Source organism: Sciurus vulgaris (genome assembly GCF_902686455.1).
Source record: "Sciurus vulgaris genome assembly, chromosome: 16".
NCBI classification, from domain to species: Eukaryota; Metazoa; Chordata; class Mammalia; order Rodentia; family Sciuridae; genus Sciurus; species Sciurus vulgaris.
Window position 1 is genome coordinate 7,711,048 of NC_136477.1, and position 23,424 is coordinate 7,734,471.

General features: G+C 40.5%; 1 protein-coding gene and 1 pseudogene across 2 annotated transcripts in view; one reads left to right on the top strand and one right to left on the bottom strand.

Moving 5' to 3' along the window:
- LOC306646128 (olfactory receptor 7G2-like) overlaps positions 1–23,424 on the bottom strand; it is a gene marked incomplete at both ends in the record, with an annotated part of 90,014 nt that overhangs the window by 11,875 nt on the left and 54,715 nt on the right. The gene's annotated exons all lie outside the window — the stretch shown is intronic.
- LOC306646374 (olfactory receptor 7D11-like) lies at positions 1,407–22,900 on the top strand (annotated as a pseudogene). The gene is made up of 3 exons: positions 1,407–1,651; positions 7,160–7,871; positions 21,958–22,900. The product of its transcript is annotated as an olfactory receptor 7D11-like (transcript).

Consider the following 23,424-nt stretch of genomic DNA (forward strand, 5'->3'; position numbering starts at 1 on the left):
CCTTGTAGCTTCATTGTAGTGCAATTGAAAAAAAATAATATACATGTGAGGTGGACAAGTCATGGTTAGACATATTTATACCCTGGAATGGATGATTGAAAGTGAATTGATTAACACTTCCACCGTGCAGGTTCCAGGGTACAGCTAGAACCTCCAGGGGGTCCACGTGGTCGATGATCGCTACTCCTCACCAAGGACATTCTAGAGCCTCAGTGACATTGAGAGTGTGCGAATGCATTATTGTTCCAAGTGGTAAGTGCTGGCAGGCCCAGTCTCCTCCACATCCTGCAGGCAGAGACTGCTGTACAGGGACATTCCTGGTAAGATCTTTAACAAATGTGTGTTATCTTATGAGTTTCTGAATTCTGAATATCAGGAAATATATTTTATTTTTGCTTATTATATGTCTATGCATTTTACTTTTTCTCTAAAAATGATGTGACTCCTCTCCCTTAATGAGACAGAGAATCTCAAACATAGAGTTCCCCAACGTCCTTAGAATTAATTGCTAAAGGAGATGGCATCTATTTCTGTGGGGAGTCTTCAGAACTTCAGTTGCAGAGGAAACATTTTCTACCCTTGACTCAGGTCCACAGAGTGGCTGCCATCCACCTGCTGTAACTAATATCATGGATACTGATTGACATACTTTAAAAGCAAGGGAAAGACCAAAGCCTTTGGTAAGGAAGAAATAATTAAAATGGCGCAGGAGAATCATGAGATCAGTGAGGAATTCTAGTTCTGAGACATTGCCTAGAATCAACCTGCCGGTCAGAATATCTGAGCTCCAACACAGTTTTGGCCAGCATGCACTGTAAATCTCACATCTGGGATATAACCTAACCTCACCTAAGTGTCCTCATGGGTAAATGAAGATGATAGCAAGAATTAACACATCCTTGGTTTGAAAATATTTTTAGATGATTCTGAAGTAAGACAAAACTAGGGAACCATTGCCTTAGAAAGATTTCAAAAATTCTTTCTTATTTTTACTTCTACTGTCATGGAATAATTTTGAAAACCTACGCCTTCTACATTGGTTCATTCTCTGCACTTGGCACCATGTATGAAACATTTGGTATTCAGTACATTTTATTTCAATAGGGGATGAAGAGAGAAAAAGAGGAATGAATAAGGATACAAGAAGGGAAACACTTTCAGAGGGAGCTATCAAAATAATCACTTTAATTCAAATTGCCCATGAGAAAGTTTTTTAAAATTGGATTTCAAAATTCAACATGCATAAACCATTCATAGAGATTGCTGGTGGTCCTCATCCCTGGAGTGTATAAGCAGTAAGTTTGGAGTGGACAAAGTATCTCTGTTTCTATAATCTTCCCATGTGCTGCTGCTGTCCATAAATTTATTATTTCTCACACATCTATTCAATCAGATTCAACAACTACATGGAACCCAGAAACCAAACAGCTGTTTCAGAATTCCTTCTCCTGGGACTGACAGAGGACCCAGCACTGCAGCCCCTCGTCTTTAGCCTCTTCCTGTCTGTGTACCTGGTCACCATCCTGGGGAACCTGATCATCATCTTGGCCGTCAGCTCTGACTTCCACCTCCACACCCCCATGTACTTCTTCCTATCGAACCTGTCCTTCACTGACATCTGTTTAAGCACAAGCACGATCCCCAAGATGCTGTTGAACATCCTAACACAGAGTCAGAGCATCACCTACACAGGCTGCCTCAGCCAGGTCTGCTTTGTCATAGATTTTGTAGTCTTGGAAAATTTTCTCCTTGCAGTGATGGCCTATGACCACTGTGTGGCCATTTGTCACCCTCTGAGGTACACAGTCATCATGAACCCCTGCCTCTGTGTCCTACTGGTTCTGGTCTCTTTGTTCATTAGTACCATGGATGCCCTATCCCACACTCTGCTGTTGCTGCAGCTGTCCTTCTGCACAGATATAGCAATCCCCCAATTCCTCTGTGAACTTGCTCAGGTCCTCAAGCTCTCCTGTACCAACACCCTCATTGATAACATTCTGATATATGTTTCATCATTCATATTTGGTGGTATCCCCTTCTCTGGGATCATTTTCTCTTATGTTCACATTGTGTCCTTTGTCTTGAGATTGTCCTCATCCAGAAGGGAAGCATAAAGCCTTTTCCACCTGTGGGTCTCAAAGTCTGTCATCTCCTTGTCTATGGGACAGCATTTGGGGTGTACATTAGCTCTGCAGTGACTGACTCCCCCAGGAAGGCTGCAGTGGCTTCAGTGATGTACACTGTGGTCCCTCAGATGCTGAACCACTTTATCTACATTCTGAGGAACAGGGACATGAAGGAGGCCTTGAGGAAGCTCATGGGTAGGACAGCTTCTTTTCTGTGATGTGTCCATGCTTTGGACTTGGGTTTATAGAGTAAATCAATGTGACAGAATTTCTGGTGATCCAGAATGCCTGGCTTTTCCATCACTACTCTGTTTTACTAAAACAATAAGACACAATTATGACCACAGGTGTTTTAAACTACCTTGAAACTTGAATTTTCTTTTTATCTATCTCTACGATGTGTGGCACAAGATTTCAATTACCTGAACACACTTTTTCCTTTTGGGTTTCACATAAACAGAGCCTGAAAGGGAGGTCCTGGATTTTTCAGATTTAGTTGTGGTACACACTTAGAAAAGGGTCATGAGGCTGGAGGTCATGAATGGGTTGGGAAATGATGAAGTGGCCTTGTGGTTGGAGATAGAGTCCACTTCCCCAGATCATGTGGACATGAGGATAATAGGTAAGTGCATTTCTACTTGGACTTCAAACTCGTCTTGGGATTTTATGTAGTTCTGTGATTTTCCAACATGATTCAGCCTCTAACTTCCACATCCTTCCTTTGACTCCATCCAGCAGAGACTGAGTTGGAAGTTTTCTTTTTGTGATATTTTATGGATCAGTCTCAGTGAGCAGAGAGTTGTAGAAGGTGGACAGGGTGGGGAAGGTTTACAGGAGGTCAAGGTCATGTCTGGAGACTGTCTTCAACCTGATCCCATGGATAGGACTGCATGTGTTGCATCTCACAGATAGAGCAAATGTGAGGTAGAGAATTGAACTTTCATAGCCAATTATATCATGACTGAGGCATCCAGGTGAGGTGCTGGGTCATGATCACAGAAGCCAAGAGAACTCAATGTCCCTTAGTTAATATTTGGACAAGAGGTCAGGTGTTTGCTCCAGTTTCCTCCTGGGGAAGCAGTGAGGAAAGTACAGGCAGAGGATGAGGAGAAGCAAGTTCCAGGAGACTGCTGCCTGACTGACACATTCTCTTCACAGTTTCCCCAACATCCAGGCAGCTCCCATTCTGCTGGGCACCTGCTCTCTCTGGACAGCTGCAGGGACCATTTTCCTGTAAAGTGAAATCTGTTCCTTCTCTAATATGATGGCTCTTTAAACAATGTTTTTACTCTTTAATTCTTTTGGTGTGGTCTGTGGGTTTTTGTCTGTATACCAGTTTGCTAGGGCTGCCATAAGAAAGTGCCACAGACTGGGTGGGTGAACAAGAGAGATTTATTTTCTCACAGTTGTGGAAACTAGAAGTTTGAAGATCAGGGTGTCAGCAGGGTTGGTTCCTCCTGAGGCTTCTCTCCTCACCTTGTCGCTGGCTGTCTTCTCCCTGTTTCTGCAAGTGTCTGTGTCCTAATCTGTTAGGAACACACAGGTCATATTGGATTAGGCCCACCATGATGACCTCAGGTTAACTTTTATTTTCAATGAATTTTCTCCAAATATGGTCACATCTTCTCTAAGTGGGGATGAAGATTTCAACATTTGAATTTTAAGGATGCAAAATTCAGCCCCTAGCAATTCATTCCTCCTTTATTCTCTTTGCCGGTTCTTCAATGCACAGAACCTTTGTTCTATCATTCTAGTGGAGCTGTTAGGGCTCTGGGGTCTGAGGTGTAGACACAGAGGGGCTCACCAAGAGGTTTTCTAGTCCTCATGTTCACTTTTGGGAGCTACCAAGAATTTTGAATTAGAATAGCAGAGAGAGTTCAATTAACAACTCCATAAACACGACCACTCCTTTTTCCACAAAAGTCCAATGTCAACATTATGTTCTGTCATCTCATGTCTTTTAAAAAATGAAATAATATAATAAATGTACTGAATTCACCACCTTGGTCCCCACCTTCCTGAGGAGTGCCATCTTCAATGTGGTCATGTCCACCATGCATGGCCTCACAATATACGTGTAGTCATAAATAAAAGGTAGTAACCATACACCTATCAGTTAAGAATGTAGAAGTAAGATCACATTGCAAAATAGAGTGGAATGCTTTGGTAGTTAAAATTAAGGAAAGAGATCTACACAAATCAGCCTTACTCTGGAATTGCCTAAGGACCCCAGTTGTCAATGGTATGCATAGAGAGGGCTCTGGGTATACAAGAATCTTAAATGTAACATAATACAGTTGTTATTTGGCAGAATAGATAAAGCATAATGAAAAGTAGGGGAGAATAATCTATCTCAAATTAATGTGGTGGTTCCCCTGTGGAAGGAAAAATTTTTGCAAAATCACATGAAATGGACTAAATATGCCTTGATTATTCTTGTAACAAAAATATGCAAAGCAAGAGTAGTGAACTATGTGAGTTTTTTATTGTGCACTGACGGGTGCCAACCCTTAACGATACTCTATATTTTCTATCATTCGCTAATAACCCATGATAAAAATTTACATGCCTGCATAGTTTCAAGTAAATTAAAAATTTTATCATGGTGTAGAATTTATTCCTATAAGTTTTACCTATTTGGGTATTCATAATTTTTGACCATGTATGTGTCTAAACCCTTTATTGTTTAATTCATTTCATTACAATAGATGTTGTAATATATCCATGCCAAATGAATATGGGTATCATCAATGCTTCTTTCCTTACATTTAGTTATGTGTAAAGATTCCCAGAGGTAGCATCAGCACACACACTCTTTATTCAAACTAACATTCGCTGTGCTAAAGATTTTCTGTTTCCATCTCCTTCCTCAACTACGCCTACCCCATCAATTCCTTCCCATTGGTAAAACCCACCATGTTCTGATATTTATGGAATTCCTGTGCACATATGCACACACAGACACACACGCACAGGATTGGAGATGTCAGTATGAGAGTCCCACCTGCCCAGAACTGTGCTGGCAGTTTTTTCTCAGTTCATTTCTCATTCTTGAGACATATCCATGAGTTTTTTAGCCCCCAGATCCTTTGAGGTATAAAATTGTAAGATTTAAGGTGTGGAAGGTCATATTTGGAGAAATACACACTGTCAATGACTACTGCAATGTAGTTAATGAGCACATCCATGAAGCAGTTCCCATCATACAAATGAGGATAGCCAGCTCCTCATCCAGTTGAATATTTTCCCCCACTCACAGAGTCACTGCTGGAATCAAATTCTGAGTGTAAGTCTAACATTACACCAGTAGACTGTTGCTGTCACAGCTGCTTTTCTCTTTCCCGGACAGGAAGACCGTTGCTCTCCAGGGACACTCCTCCTATTAGGATGCCTGATCCTCCAAGTCTGTTATATTGTAAGTCTCTGTCTTTTGAAGAGCAAGAAAATGTTTTTACTTCCATCTGTTTTCATAGGAGCCACTGAATTTCATTCTCTCCTTTAACTATTTTTGTTTGCTTGCTTATTTCAGATGGCAACACAGTATGTAACTCCTTAGGGGAAGAAGTTCCCTTAGGTGAGGCAGAGAATGTCAGCAACATGCTCAGCTTCTCTGAGAATTAATTGCTCAATCACACTTGCTTGTAATTCCAGTGGAGAGTCTCACAAGCTCCAAGTTCAGAGGCAACATTTTCTCATTTTTTCTCATGTCCACCTGGATGGACATCCTCTACCCGCTAAAATTAACAATGTGAACAAAATGACACACCTTGAAAGGAAGGATGCTTGGACTTTTATCAACAAGAAATAACTATAATTCTAAAGAATATTTGTGAGACCTGAGTGAGAAATTTGGAATGCTAATCCTATACTGTCCAGGATCACCAGAGAGACTATTTAAGAGCAATCAAATGATTTGAACGCTGAGCCAGTTCCTGTCAAATGTTGTGTACTTTTACATGTCCTCACAGACCCATGGGGCTGAAGCATGAACTAATTCACCTGTAATTTGGTGAGCTGTTTGGATGATTCTGAGGCATGCCCAAGTTAGGGATCATGGCTCTAGAAGATGGACTTGATGTTTATCCTCATCTTCCTTTTTGATTCAATGCATGGACTAATTCTGAAGGAACAACCACGTATTATGGTTGGTTACACTCTTGGCGCTTGGCACATGTGTGAAAAAGTGTTTGTGTTTACTTACGAATGTAGATATTAGAGGAGAAGATGGATGAGGAATGGAGGTAGAAGGAGAACAGAGGAAATCTCAATATCCATGTAGGTTCACAATGTAAATCAGAATTATTTTCTTTACTTTTAAGGCACTGTTTTTTTTTTTTTATTTTTATAGATTGCATTCTGATTCATTGTAACAAATGGGTACACTTTTCCCTATCTATGGTTGTATACAATGTAGATTCATACCATTCATGTAATCATACATGTACATAGAGTAATGATGTCTGTCTCATTCCACCATTTTTCATACTCCCACCCCTTCCTCCCTCTCATTTCCCTCTATGTAATCTAAATTTCCTACATTCTTCTCTCACCCCTACCTCCCCACCCCCATCATATATCATCATCTACTTAAAAACATTTAGAAATATCAAATTCTTCTACAGTATGTGATAAGACAAAAACTATTTCTCATCATTCCCAGATCTTTTCAAACATTATCTCCAGAGTGGCATTGAGAATCTTCATTTCTATCATTTCTATCAGTTCTACCATTTGCCTGGTGGTACCATTTCTGCTCATCCAGAAACTATTCATTTATTCTCACTCATCTTTTCCTTAAGATACATCCCCAACATGGAACCCACAAACCAAACAGTTGTTTCAGAATTCTTTCTCCTGGGACTCACAAATGACCCAGCCCTGCAGCCTATCATCTTCAGCCAGTTCCTGTCCATGTACCTGGTCACCATCCTGGGGAACCTGCTCATCATCCTGGCTGTCAGATCTGACCCCCACCTCCACACCCCCATGTACTTCTTCCTCTCCAACCTGTCCTAAGCTGACATCTGTATAAGCACAACAACCATCCCCAAGATCCTTGTGAACATTCAAACACAGGATCAGAGCATCAGTTACACAGGCTGTCTCTCCCAGGTCTGCTTTGTCTTGATTTTTGGTGGTTTAGAAAACTGTGTCCTTGCAGTAATGGCCTATGACCGCTATGTGGCCATTTGTCACCCCCTGAGGTACATGGCCATCATGAACCCTTACCTCTGTGTCCTGCTGGTTCTAGTCTCCCTGCTCACTAGCATTACATTTGAGCTAGTACACACCCTGATGATACTGCAGCTGTCCTTCTGCACAGCCTTGGAGATTCCCCACTTCTTCTGTGATCTTGTTCAAGTCATTGATCTCGCCTCTTCTGATTCTCTGGTCAATAACCTCCTGATATATTCAGTGGGTAACATATTTTTTGGTGTCCCTCTCTCAGGGATTATTTTCTCTTATTCTCAAATTGTCTCCTCTATCTTGAGGATGCCATCAGGGGGTGGAAGATCTAAAGTTTTTTTCCACCTGTGGGTCTCACCTCTCAGTTGTGTCCTTATTCTATGGGACAGGTTTTGGAGTTTACCTCAGCTCTGCAATTACTGATGCTTCCATTAAGAATGTAGTGGCTTCAATGATGTACAGTGTGGTCCCTCAAATGCTGAACCCTTTTATCTACAGTTTGAGGAACAGGGAAATGAAGGGAGCCCTGAGACATCTCATTACTGGGATACCTTTGCTGTGACTTTGTCATTGGCTTTGGGTTTAGGACTCTAGAATGTGTTAAAGTGACAGGAATACTGTTGAGGCAGTAGTGAGGCAGTATCCTTCCACTACTGCATTCTTCCATGATGACTAGAAAATGCAATGTGTAAGTTCATTTCAACTTGAACTTTGAACCTGACTGATTTTTGTCCGCTTATGTGATTTTGTCAAATGATTTCCATCTCAAGGTTCCATTTTGCTGCTGTGACTTCATAGAAGCCAAGTCCAAGTCTGTGGTTCAATATTAGTTATTTCTGAGGATCAGTCTCATAAAAAAGAATGCCGGAGTAGGTGGGTGGGGCAGGGGTGGGTTTAAGGAAGTCTGTGTTAGTATCTGCAGACTAGCTTCTGCATGAGCTCATGGTCAGGGCCAGGTGGGCCTCATCCCACATGTAGACCTACAGTGTGGCAAAGAACTGACATTTCACACTCTATTAAATAACAACTGAGGCTTGCCCTGGAAAACTGTCTTTTTGATGTAGGGTTACCAGCCTCCCTACTCAGCTTCATTATTTATACAACCAACACAGTTAGGTTATATCAGCGTTTTGAGGTAATTGAGATTTTGGACACTATCTGCCAGTTTACCTTCTGTTGTCATAAGAAAGTGAAACCCTCACTCTCATAAGGTCAGACCATGAAGAGAATTGCTCTTCATTGCAATGACTCCAGATGCAGGGAATGCATCATGTCAGGGATTAGGCCTTCATTGAGTTCTACACGAGGTAGACATTCCCTAGGACTGATCTCCTCAGAGTCACCAGCTGCTATAATTTTGATTCAAAGTGTGCTCCATGGCACATGTAATAAAGGCTTGATCTCCAGACAATGATGCTTTTAGGTGAGCCAGAAACTTTAAGAGGTGGAACCCAGTTGGAAGAAGTTGGGTCACTTAGGTGTGCTCTTGAAGGGAATAGTGGGATGCTACACCTTTTTTCTTTTTGGACTCTTTGTGGACTCCCATGAGGCATGAACACCTTTGCTTTAGCAGATGCTCCCAACATGATGTACAGCCTCACCACAGGTCTGCTTTGTTTTAAATTTTGCTGACTTGGAAAATTGTGTCCTTGCAGTGATGGCCTGTGACTGCCACATGGTCATGTGTCATCCCCTTAGGTACACAGTCATCATGAACACCTATCTATGTGTCCTGCTGGTTCTCACTATCCATCAGCATTGTGGATGCCCTGCTGCACAGTCTGATGGTGCTACAGCTGTCTTTCTGCACAGACCTGGAGATTCTCCACTTCTGTGAACTGCCTCAGGTCATGAAACTGGCCTGTTCTGACACCCTCATTAATAACACCCTGATACATGTTTCATCTTGTGTATTTATTGGCATTCCCCTCTTTGGGATCATCTTATCTTAGATTCACATTGTGTCCTCTGTCTTAAGAATGTTATCAGAGAAGAAACACATATGGCCTTTTACAACTGTGGGTCTCACCTGTCTGTTGTCTCATTGTTCTGTGGAGCAGGTTTTTTTGAGGTTTCATAGCTCTGCAGTGACTGACTCCCCAGGAAGACTGCAGTGGCTTCAGTGATGTGCACTCTGGTCTATCAAACGTCAAATCCCTTTATCTATGGCCTGAGGAACAGGGACATGAAGGAAGCCTTGGAGAAACACATCAGAAGAATTGTTTCTCTTCTGTGATATGCCATTTGTTGGTTTGTAAAAGAAATCCAACGACAAGGTTCCTGATAACCAGAATGTCTGAGTTTTCTTAATGCATTCTTTTAAAATGTTAAGGTAACATAATAACCAGCTTCATTTTAACTTGACTTGAACCCTGGCTTTTCTCTTTATCTCATTTTGTGAAATTAGATGCAAAATTTTAACTATCTAAACATAACTTCTTTCACAGAAGTTTGTCAGCTCTCACAGAAAGGATACCTGCAAAAGGGGTTCTAATTTTAGCAGATATTATATTTTTGCCCTCTTAGAATAAAGAAAGTTGGAGGAGAAGGGCCAGGAAAATACTGAAGCAGAGCTGTGTTCCCATTTAGGGAAGAGACACCATGTGACCATGTGCTTGGGGTTGTGTTCATTAACTCCTAGTTTTAGTCCTATTGTGAAGCAAAAGGGTGGCCATTTCCAGCCTTCAAAACAATTCTGAGACCTCTTCAACTGTTACCTTCTGAGGCAAAAATATCACGTTCATTATCATCTTCTACAAACTCAGCATACGTAGATGATCTCAATGGCTTGAGACCATCATGAAATAGTTGAAATCAACCAATGAAGGTTCCTTCAGTCCTCATCCAAAAAGGGAAGTCTAAGATTAGTGTGCTCTGATGATAAATAAAGTTATTTTTCTTTACAGAGACTTCTGAGGTACGGAATGTACCCAAAGAATTTACGACTTCCATCACTACTCCATGAGTTGGTCTTTTCCTAGGCTTACTACTCTTTCAGGTCAACAACTGGTAGCAGGAAATTCAGGTGTTACACCTGAACCTGATTCTAGAAATAGCAAACCAAGTGCTCTTCCTTGGATCCATGGATGAGTAACATTGCTATTGACCAACCATACTGCATCTTTGCAGGGAACTGAATGTTGACCTTCAAAATATGTTCAGATTCTGTCCTAACAATTCATAATTAACTTATATGATAATGGGCTGAACAGTACTTGTTTGAGAAAAGAAGATTTACTGAGAAGTTTCTCCTGTATTATCTGGATGGGCATTAAGACAGAAGTGGAGAGAACGTGAGCAGAGGGGAGGCATGGTCACCATGGAATTGCATCAGTGCACCCAGGACTCAATTGCTGGGATTAATCACTATTACTCTCTATACTGACATTTGCACAGTTCATTTTGTCACCCCTATAGATCTCCTGGTACAATTTATTACATAAATGTGCTTCTCTTTGACCTTATTAAAGTTCAAATGTATTCCATGTCTACTGTTACTCTCAGAAAATTATATTTAGTATTTATTCATTTTTAAGCACCATATTTTGAGTTATGTATTGTGACATTGAAAATAAGAAGCACGTCTTGTGTTGAGGAAGTTTGGGTAGCTTTTCTAAATTTATTTATTTTTTGCTACAGTGAATCAAGCTGTTTAAATATTCCCCTGTTTGTCTTCTGAAGGAAAGGGAGTTATATACTTGATATGGAATTACTGATGATAGCAGAGTAACTATTCACTTTCATTCAGGTCCAAAGTGGTTGAACCGTTTTACCTTAGAAGTAGTATTTCTGGTGTTCCACATTATCCCCACAACTTTGTCCCTTTTCCTTACCATCTAATGGGTATGCAACGAAACAATTAATTTTCATTTCTCTTTTGATGAAGTTCAGAGTCCCTTTACATTGAAGAGGTCATGTTTCTCCCTTATGAAAACATGCATGTGCATTATTTTTCCACTGAACTTCTTATCCATCTTAAAATTGCTCATGTTTCTTTTATAATTGTAATTATAGTCATTTTTATTTGTATTTATTGAAAATTTATTCTTCATGTACATGTCTCTTTTTGCATGTGTATAGTACATGCTTACAAATGCTTAAATTTATTTCAGGTTCCCAGATACACTGCACATTCACTATTCAGTTTGCCACTCGGAATTAATTTTAATTCTGTTTGTGATGTTAATAATACCATGCATACCATCAATCCAGCCAAGAAGCCAGCACAGGCTTGGCTCCATTGCTTCTGGGTGGCTTTTCTGAAACTTTCAGCTCTTCTAAGTCCACATACCTGAGTCCAGGCAATGTCTATCATCTCTGTTCACCCAAACTTCCCTAATCTTGAAGCAACACTTTGCCTTTAAGCACCTAAGTTCTTCTAGTACTTTTAGCCTTTATTGCCTTAACATGGTAATTTCTTCCTAATGGACATAAATCTGTTGAACTCCTTGGTTTCAACTCAAGCACCCTTTATGTTACAGTTAGTTTTGTGGTATGTAGGAAAATGTATCTTACTTTATAGAAGGAACTTTTACATTTGTCTTATCATGCATTTGGTATCAATGGGGGCAAGACAGTGTAGACTGACATAATAATAGCATTTTGACTCAATTGTTGTGAGATTTATATATATATATATATATATAATATATATATATAAACTATTGAATAACAAATTTCTTATATAAAGATTTAGCTTGCAGTGAAATATAACTATAAATGTTAGATGATATAGAATTCATTTAAGATAAAAATTTTAACTAAGTATTAGCACACAGTACTGCCTTCACTTATTACTTATGATTGAAATCTCATTATGTTGACTGGGAGGAAGGACAAAAGTAGCATACAACTGCCTGGTCAGTGTTGTCATAATTTTTCATAACTACATTGAAAATCTAGTCATAAGTTAAGCTCATGCTCTCTTGATATGAAGAACAACTTTTTTCTGAAACAATTGTGTTGAAATTTGAAAAGGTGGTGATGAAACTCTAAACAGGAACAATGCACATATCTCTATTGATCACTGTCAGGACTGACTACAGAGAGTACACTAGAATCTGCTTCACTAAATACACAGAATGAAGATAAATTATCAGGAAACATTCAGTAACTTATAGGGAGAAATTCCACTGAGTGTTGGAATTTTTACAACCTTCACTGTATTTGTAAATACATTTGCATACCTGCATACAAGACTGTGCTGGTCCATCTGAAGACAGTTTCAGGCTTCAGATATGCCATTTGTAAGGGAATTTCCAGGAAATCATGCTGGACATGGGAAATCACATAAGGGAATTTATTAAGCAAACAGTGTCTCCCTGCAGGGTAAGAGAGAAAATGAGAGGAAAAGAGAAAGGAAAAGAAAGGGTGCACGCTAGAGGGAGTGGAAAGCCAGGAGGATAGAGAAAAGTGTGTAGGATAGACAGAAGAATGTGAAAAAGATGGCGGGGAGCTGCAGTAAAACAGTTGAATTCTGCTGGGCTAACAGGGACCAATATTGGAGAAGGATACTTGCAAGCTCACTGATGAACCAATAGCTAGCCAGGATGTTCACAGATTGACAAGTGGTTGGGAGGCAGGGAAAATTACTGCACCTGATGGGCGAGGGAGCAGCTTTATACATTACGTTCCCCCATTTCTGTTTTTATAAGAAAATCTTTTGTTCTCCAGTTCTTTCTGAAAACTTCTCTCTCCTTCCTGCCTAAGTGACTGGGGCTGGTTTTGCAGGTGAGATGTAAAAAGTCCATTCTCCTTCCAGACTTCCAAAGGCAGATGGTTTTCATGGTCTTCATTTCCTCGATTTGACTGATCCCTTATTTCTACACTAACTGCCTGTCCCCAATTCTGACTTCATTTACCCCTCTGATTCTAGGAACTCCTTCACTGCTGTAGGGAAAGGGGGTGATAACCGATCTGGCTTCTTTGAGCTGGAAGGGGACAGCATGGGGCAAGCAGTTTGGAGTACCCTTTTTAGAAATCAGGTCAATTGAGGGGTTCATGGTAGAAGTCCAGTTGGGAAGAGCAGGTTGTACAGGCATCTGGGGATGGGTGCTTCTATGAGAGAAGAACAAAAAGACATGAGAACTGTAATGAGATTGATAGAATATAAATGTTGCAGAATCTGGAACATGCCAATGAATATCATAAAGATGACAGAAGCCAATAATTCCTCACCAGGGGGTGGAAGAACTGAGAAGTCATTCACATAACAAGGCCTAGCAAAGGCTGGAGAGGATAAGGCCTTTATTTGGGAACTTTAACATTGTCCAGGTTATCAGGAATGTAAACACAACATTTAGTAGAGATCTCTGTACTTCTGTTACTAGCAACATAGATTAAGCCTACTTGTGTCTGTAGGCTTCGAACTGACTAAATCTTTTGACTCTGGCAGTTTCTCTTGATAGTTATCAGGAATATTTGCTTAAGAATCTCTTTTGTAGCTTTTAGTCTTTATTCTAGTGGGCAGACACAAATGTACATCTTAAGTTACATTTAAGTATTATTTCTTTTAAATGCCCAAGAATGGCTATATTTTGGTTTTAACTGTTTTGCTACATGTTTAAGATCAAGTTGGTGAACGTGACCTGTTCCTGTCTGTTAAAGAGTCAGCTGAGTTCCCACAGGGGTCACTCATAGAACTTAAGAGCAGCTTCTTAGCTCCATTAGTGCCATTGGTTAGGCAGGGTCTTCTCGATGAAGTGGCTCCCTTGGAAGCATTAGGGGTGTCTCCCTTTTTCCATGACCCTCCTCTGCAGTAGGTGCACTGAGTGACTTTTCCTCTAATGGCCTCATCAATCTCCTTGGTCAGGAGTTTGTGTGACTCAGAGTTGCAAAGCTCCTTGGAGAAGTCCTCTTGTTCCCTGGGTTCAGGCTGACTTTGAGGGCAAGACCCAAATATGGACTTTTCGTGACCTCTGTATTTAATCTCAATCTCTAAATTTGATCTTAACCGTCAAGCAAGTCAGTCTCACCAGTCATAAAGCAAGAGTACTGGGCTTTAACTTCAATGTCTATGACTTTACAGTTATTTACCTCCTTTTATATAATTGGGGTTTAGATTATCTGTCCTATAGTTGATGGCTTACTATTCCAAGTTAATTTACGGTGTTCTCTCTTGAAGCAGTACTTCTGCAAAATATTGATCAGGCAACAATTAGAGTTTACAAGGAAAATACAAAATGGAATCATCAACAATAAAACATTCAGTTTGTACAATAGCTATCTTGAATTTTGGCTGAGTTCCCATTTGAGATCACAGTAATCTTTACAACAAACATCAGACTTTTGAACACAACTTTAAACGACTTAAAGTCTGGCTTACTTTGGAGCCATTCTGACATGTAGCAGAGTTATGAGGCAGAGCCTTATCTCAGGTAAGGCGGGGCTTTTCCTAAAGCTAATTTTTCCTCTTTTGCTATGACCAGCATGACCAAATTCTCAAGTCAGTAAGGGCCAAAGGAATATTAGAAAATAAAGGTTTATAAACACCCTATTGATGTCAGGTCCTATAATAGAACATTAAATGATAGGTTTACCATTACAGACGAGTTTAATTTGGACAATAGCAGCTTGATAAATTTTCTGCTTTAAAGGCTTGTATACCTGGAAAATATGAACACATTTAATATACAAAGAATAATGTTTTTAAGTATGTTACTCCATGGAATAACTTTATAAATTAATTAGATGTCTCTAACAAACACATTTGAGTAATTCCATACATATTGACTCTAATTCACTCATTTTATTGTGGAAAAACCAAGATATTAGACAAGTGTACCAACAGTATTTGCTGTCTCTTTCCTGTTGAAGAAAAGTCCTAGAAAAACTGATGTTAGACATTTTTATAAACATTAATATTTTGTTAGTGTGACCACCTAGAGACTTGTGAGTTAATTTTAAAGACATTTTACTTCTATTAGTTTACCCAATTTAAATTGAACCTCTTTAAATCACATGAATTAAAAATATTTGGATAAATTTTTAAAATTTTATTTTTATGCATGCTTATATTTAACACAAAAGTAAAGGCCCTGTAGTATTTATCTCCATTGCAATGTAACAGATGTTCAAAAATAACTCTAGAGTTGGATAAAAAGAACTGATCAAAAATTATTAACCTAGGTATGTAGGATCAAAATTGTGAGCTCAAAAATACAGCCTTTAAGAAAAACAAAAGTCCTAGAAGAAAAATGATAATGGTCATTAGCATGAGAAACTGAGAAGGAAAGAAAAGGTGAAAGGGAGAAAAGTATTCTGAGTTGTAGCCCAGGAGAAATTTAAAATGGACACTTTTTTCCCCTTGGGCTTGAGACCGGTTTCCCACAGCGCCTTCCTCCATTTACATTTCAATGTAAGCCTTGACTGAGATCTGATTCTGAAAGTGGCTAAATGTTCTAGCAGAAACTTGATTCTTAGGTCCTTTTAATTCTTTTTCCTGGTTAGTAATTAATATAGGTTTGGACACAGAGGATTGTTAAACAATTATCTCCCACTACTTGGTGAATGGGGCTCCTTATATTACATGGGGGAACAGGGGAAGATGGAGAAGCAGGGTCTGGAGGCACTTGAGCCTGCAGGAAGAGCCAAGAAACAAGAAAGAAGAGACTTGAAGATAAGGAATTCCTTTCCATCTGCCCACTCACTCATGGAAGCTGTGTGCCATTACACAGAAGGATTTTGATGGCTTTAAGTACTGGGGGTTGGGCGAAGCGTTCCCAGGGTGGAATCTGCCAGATTGGAGGACCTAGATTTCATGCTAGGTACTGATACAGCCGAGTCTGTGCCCTGGCATCCTGAGGCCACAGAGTAGTCGACTGGAGACGAGAAGGCGGCTCATAGATGGTGTAGTCACACAAACATCCATGTGGGCCAGGCAAAAGCCGAGAAGGGTTTGAGGACCTGATATCAGGGTTTTTCAGTGTGAATGCGAGTGTGAGATGAGCCTCAACCCTGAGAGGGAATCTCCATCATAAATTCAGGAATCCATCCGGCAGAAAAGATGGACTATAGGGGCCTGCCATAATTATAAATAGGCTTAGGGGAACTGGCCTACTCACCAACCTGAAGTCCGGTGATAAAGGCAGAGCAGAGTGACTGGGCAGAATGGAAGGTGGAGATGTGTCTGGGGGCACTGGGACATCAGATGGGGTTCCAATCTCTTAAAAGACAGTGGAAGATCCCATCCTGAGTCACGGCACCATTGTAAGGGAATTTCCACGAAACCACGCCAGACACGGGACATCACATAAGGAAATTTATTAAGCAAACAGTGTCTCCCTGCAGGGTAAGAGAGGAAAAGAGAAAGGAAAAGAAAGGGTGCACGCTAGAGAGAGTGGAAAGCCAGGAGGATAGAGAAAAGTGTGTAGGATAGACAGAGGAATGTGAAAAAGATGGCGGGGAAGTTACAGTAAAACAGTTGAATTCCGCCGGGCTAACAGGGGACCAATATCGGAGAAGGATACTTGCAAGCTGACTGATGAACCAATAGCTATCCGGGATGATCACAGATTGACAAGTGGTTGGAAGGTGGGGAAAATTACTGCACTTGATGGGCGGGGGAGAAGCTTTATACATTACACCACTGCTTGTATCTAAAACTGATCTCTGTAATCCAGTGAGAGAAGGGAGGACATGTGTGTGTGTGTGAGGGGCAAGAAATGGAAGCCAATAGATAGGTGCAAAGAGGTAGATGAGTCTCCTGGCTTGGCAAAGCAAGGGATCAGCCATCCTAAATTTCCCTTCTAGATTACTGGCCTTGAAGGATTTGCATTTCCTTAGGATCCAAATAAAAGTAACAACAGTTGCCTGACAAGGGGTTTTGGAAATTGAGGACCCAGGGACAAAGGAACTACAGGTACTATGTGCATGACCGGTCAGAAAACAATAGCTGAGTGTCCCTCAGTGATTATGTCTGCAACACAGAGCTCAGCGCTGTACTGTCCCTTTGCCTTTGAGAGGATAGATCTTATGTGTCCATCCAGCATTTAGGGGAGATGGCAGACATCTTCCCACAATGACACCAGGCAGGTAACCCAAGGTCTCTTAGACTAGGCTTTGGAGATGAGGCAAGAGTCCACTACAGTTTCATCCTGGTGAAGCTGTGAGGAAAAGCCACACAGAAGGAGCTGGAAACTGAGTCCCCATAGGGCCCTTTCCCAGCTGCCATCAATGAGACAGCTTATTTGGATCCATCATGAAATTCCTCAGTGAAACTCTGATTAAGCTAGTCTCCTCCCTCTGTATAAGGGCAGCAAACTTTTTGTACTTGAGCAAGAATTCTGCCTCTCTCAAACAGAATTACAATTGTGGTGGCAGAGGGGACAGGTGTGGGTGGGTTTCCCCTTTTCTCTCCTCCTATACCTGCCTGCAGGACTTTGATGTCCTCTCTGTGTGCTGGTGATGAGGGACCTAGTGGAAGGATGCACAGGCCAGGCTGACCCAGCAGTCTTCCTTCTTCATCTTAACAGTTCCTCTTTATGAAAACACAGAATATTTTGAATTAAAACTACAGCACAGAGACTATAAAAATGATTATGATCACTTACTCTTTCCCTGTTTAACCAATTTGAGGTTTTACTACTCAGCTTCATGTATCTTTATGCTATGTGTACATGTTTTGAAGGTACGATTACACATTTCCCCTCACTCCTCTCCTTCACTTCTCTAATGTCAGATCAACCTGATGGATTTCCCTGTACAAGGTTTCCTATAGTATATGTATCTATTTGTGTATGAAGTCTATAAAGGGGAAATGGCAAACACCATTAATATCAATCAGATAGAAAATGGATACATTTAGAGCATTGTGTAACAGTCTTTGGTAGTTAACATTAATGAAGTAAAGAAAACAATCAAAAGAAAATACATATGAAGTAAAAAAAACTACAGTTAAATAAAGTGAACATATGATAGTGTTTATTTGAAGTTTTAACATGAAATATGCGATTACTTTAGAAAGAATAATACCAAAGCCAATGAAAGTCATGGACACCAAGTTGATGCCTTGGTTCTCCTGTGGAGTGGCAAGAAGCAAAATGGTTAAAAAAAAAAAAAAAGAGAGACTTCAGGTCTGCATCTACATCTATTATTGATTTCAACAGCCATACTTAAAGTGAGGATGATGAAGTTGTAAATTTAATAATTTGGTGGGTACCCAGCCAGTCCATATTACTTTCTTTCCTTTCTTATGCCTGAGCAATCCATAATAGACACAGAATACTTGAGCAAGTTTCCTATATACTTAAAAAACACTTCTCAGAAATATAATTTATGTAATTAATTGGTTTCTTCTGTAGATTTTCAACACTTGCAGAGGTGCCTATGCTTAATTTTGTCACAAGACATCCACTGCCCCTTAAAATCTACAGTTCTAATCCTATAGTACTTTTCTCTTTCTTTCCCATTTCTGTTTGCTCCAATGACCACTTCTCTCCTAGTCAGGACACAGAAATTCCCAACAGGAAATGTCACCATGAGGTCCCCAGATGTCCAGCACTGTGCTGGCTGATTGGGTCTGTACATTTCTTTTTTTTTTTTTTTTTTTTTTTTTTGCTTTCAACATACATCTTTTTTTTTTTATTGTAAACAAATGGGATACATGTTGTTTCTCTGTTTGTACATGGCGTAAAGGCATACCATTTGTGTAATCATAAATTTACATAGAGCAATGTTGTTTGATTCATTCTGTTATTTTTTCCCTTCCCCCCACCCCTCCCACCCCTCTTTACCCTGTGACCAGCTTCCTTCCACTGTTTTGATTATCACACCATATTCATGATATATGAATATATGATAGCGATGAATATATGATATATATGATAGCGATGAATATGGTGTGATAATCAAAACAGTGGAAGGAAGCTGGTCACAGGGCACCTGCCCTTGAAGGGGGCATTGAGATTAATTTCTTCTCTTTCCCTCATTTCATGTTCAGGCTGACATGAGTGAACCTCTGCTATGCTCTCTCTCCATGATGTACCATTGTCACTGGCTGAAAGCAACAGGCCAAGTCATCATAAAACAACACCTCTGAAGCCATCAGACAAAATAAACTTCTCAGGTATGTGTTCCAGCAACAGAAAGCTAACTACCACAGTACTCCAGATAATAAAGTGTATTATTTATGCCCTTGTATACAGGACATACCTTCAGGTTTAAAATTGAAGCAAAATTGTCCAAACGTCTTTAGTTAAAAAGTGACAGCTTCGTTTAGAACTTGAAAAGAGCGCTGAAATTTACCAGAAGCATAGTAGATTAGTGAACAAGTCCCAGCAAAGCACCTGGGCAGGAAAAGTGGTGCAAACGTGGCCTCAGGGGTCAGGAATCAGCCACCATGAATCCCTCACTTCTGCAGAGTGGGTCTTCAAGGGCGTGCACTCTTGGGATCCGAAAGTCAGTACAAATAGCTGGTCTAATGAGGAGCTTTGGATATTGAACCCCAGGGACACAAAGACTGCAGGAGTCAGCCTGGGACCACCTCACCCAGCAGCCTGGCCCCAGTCAGGAAGCTACACCTGGCCTCCTCCCAGAGACAAACCTTCCTGAGTAGGAGCTACTGACCCATGACGTCTGCCTACAATTCCTGAAGATGCACCTTCTGTCTTCGATATCCAGCTGAGCTGTTGAACAACAGTCTTCTTGAATCCAGCTAGGTAAATAAGTCCCATATTTAATGCTTTGCATGTGTCATGTATCTATTGAATTCATTTGTAATGAGTTCTATTATTCTGATGTTTTCAAAATATGCCTCGCAAAGAAAATTAGTTTCCTTCCTATTTTTTCACATGACCATCATTCCCAGTGGTCATTTCAGCAAAAGAAACACTACTCAGGTGTTTGCATTAATCACACTCAGAAGGTTCTCTTTCTTTTGTCTTTCCTCAATTGCCCTGACACATCCTTTCCTATCAAGGAATAAATAGTGCTACCTGTGATAATCCACGAGAGTAAAACAAGAGACAAATATTAGGGTCCCACAGGCCAGCGGTGTAACCGGTGTCTTTGTTTTATACAGTTCTCAACATGAAACATCCCCCAAGTTCTTTCCAGGTATCTTGAAGTGTAATTCAAAAAACCCATACAGATTCAAAGTGTTCAATCTGCTGGTGGGATCTATGTAGACATTACCAAATGAAAACTCCAATCATGTTAGTTAAAACATCAATCGTATAGCTCCAACTATAGAAATACAACATTCACACTTCTCTTGAATTGAAGATTTGTTCCATTTGCAAAGCATTTGGTGGAGTCTGGATCAAATTAAGAGTGCTTGACACCAGTATCCCACCAAGAGATAAATTTTGTCACAGCATCTTCTGTCTCTCCCCATGGCAAAGGACACTATACTACAGGGACACTCCTAGCAGGACCCTGTCTTGTAAGTGTGTGTTTCTTCTAAGTTTACATTTTATGAAGATGAGGAAAATGTTTCCATTTTCATGTTTTCTTAGATGTCTGCATATTTCATTTTTTCCTCCTATTTAGCCAAATATTTTTCTTTAAAAATCAGTAATGCCACCTGCCATCTTAAGGGAAGAACTCCTGAGCATGAGAGACAACGCCACAAGCAGAGTTGCAAGCCTCCCTCAGAATCCATTACTCTACAGGAGGACTTAATCTCCATAGGCAGTTCTGTTCATCTTCAAGCATGGAGGAAGGACTTTGGGGTTTTCAGGTCCACCATAATGAATGCAGTCCGTCTGCTAAAGAAATGTCATGATTAGGGATTAAGGCATTTTTTAAAATATATTTAAGAAACATGAGTGCTTGAGACTGGGTCTTGCTGTGCTGGTCATGCTGGCTTCTAGGCTGCAAGCCTCCTGCCCTACCCTGCCACGTAGCCTGGGTCACAAGCAGCTGACACTGCAGCTGGATGAGAGGGTACGAAAGAGTAGAGGCTTTAGTCAGAAATAAAATATTACTACTACAAAGGGGTTTTATGTGATCTGAGTGGTCATTTAACAGTGTTAGTTCTGTAGTATCCAGAGATATTGAGAAAGCTTTGTTCAGAGTGAACTCAGCACTCAGAAAATAGGAGGTCAAACCTCGTCTGGACAAAGCACTCACTGTAGACCTCACATCCATGACATAACCTCACCTTACCTAGGTGTCCTCATGAGTCAATGGGGATGATCATAGGAACTAACACTTCTGCAGTTTGAAAAGATTCCTGGTGATTCTGAAGCAATCTAAGGTTAAGGAACCATTGCATTAGACAAAGATTTCAAAACTGCATTCATGACATTTTTAAAGGCAGAGGATGATTCTGACTGAATGGCATGTCTTTGATCTTGTTTCTTTCTAAGCACTCAGAATAGCAAATGAAACATAGCACATGAAAAATATTTTATATAAAGAGAGTAGAGGCAAAATCGGTGTAAATGAACAAGGACTGAGTAAGACAGTAACAGAGAGAAAGTCTGAAGATTCACTGGATTCTACTACCAGCCACAGAAAAGGTTTGGTGTATAATGAACAGGTTCTCAACACTCAGCGCACATAAGGGTCATTCGGAGGGCTTGCTGAAGCACAGACTGCTGGACCATCACCCAAAGTTTCTCTTCATTTCTATCATTAATGCAAATGAGGTTGCAACAATCCAAACATTTTATTATCTTTTCAACCCCAACATTTCTATTAGACTCTTCAACACCATGGAAATAAGGAACCAAACAGAATTCCTCCTTCTGGGACTGACAGAGGAGCCAGAACTGCAACCCCTAATCTTCAGCCTGTTCCTGTCTATGTACCTGGTCACCATCCTGGGAAACCTGCTCATCATCCTGGCTGTCAGCTCTGACCCCCAACTCCACACCCCCATGTACTTCTTCCTCTGCAATCTCTCCTTAAATGACATCTGCTTCAGTACAAGCACAATCCCAAAGATGCTGCTAAATATCCAAACACAGGTCCAGAGCATCACTTACACAGGCTGCCTCTCCCAGGTCTGCTTTGTCATAATTTTTGCTGTCTTGGAAAATTTTCTCCTTGCAGTTATGGCCTATGACCGCTATGTGGCCATTTGTCACCCCCTGAGTTATACAACCATCATGAACCTCTGCCTCTGTGTCCTTCTGGTCCTGACATCTCTGTCCATAAGCACTGTTGATGCCCTGTTTGACACTCTGATGATACTGAGGCTGTCCTTCTGCACAGACCTGGAGATCCCTAACTTCTTCTGTGAACTACCTCAGATCATCAAACTGGCCTGTTCTGATACTCTCATTGATAACATCTTGATATATGTTGAAACTTGCATATTTGGTGGTCTTCCTCTTTCTGGAATCATTTTCTCTTATATTTACATTGTGTCCTCTATCTTGAGCATTCCATCATCAGAAGGGAAGAAGAAAGCCTTTTCCACCTGTGGGTCTCACCTGTCTGTTGTCTCCTTGTTCTACGGGACAGCTTTTGGGGTGTACATTAGCTCTGCAGTGACTGAATCTCCAGGGAAGACTGTAGTGGCCTCAGTGATGTACACTGTGGTCCCTCCAATGCTGAACCCCTTCATCTACAGCCTGAGGAACAGGGATATGAAGGAGGCCTTGAGGAAACTCATCAGTAGGCTAGCTTCTCTTTTATGATTCATCATTTGCTTTGTATTTTGGATTCTAGAATAAGCTGAAATCTCAGGATTCCTAGGGAGCCATGAATGCCTGATACTCTGGCCCAGGCTTCATCTAAAATTGTGAAACAATGTAATGACAAGGTACATTTTAAGGTGACTGGAAACCCAGTTTTCCTTTTTGTGTAGCTCTTTGGTTTGGACCCATGATTTCCATTGCTAAAACAAGTCCTTTCCTGGAGATTCACAGAAGTAGAACCTGTAGGAGGGATACAGGTTTTAGGAAAGTTTGTTCTGGTACACACTTAGAAAAGCTGGTGATGGATGAAAGGGCCAGAAAAATATTTAATCAAATCTATGGTGATATTAGCTACTAGTTTCCATCTAACTCCTTGATTGAAGCCATGAGAATTTCATCTTTATGGTAGTCTTACTGATGGACTTGCAAAGCCTCAGAAGTATATACAAAGACCAATTCCTTGAAAATCACCTTCCTCTGAGATAAAAACAGTGTCCACCACACTCAGATTCACTGCCTATAAA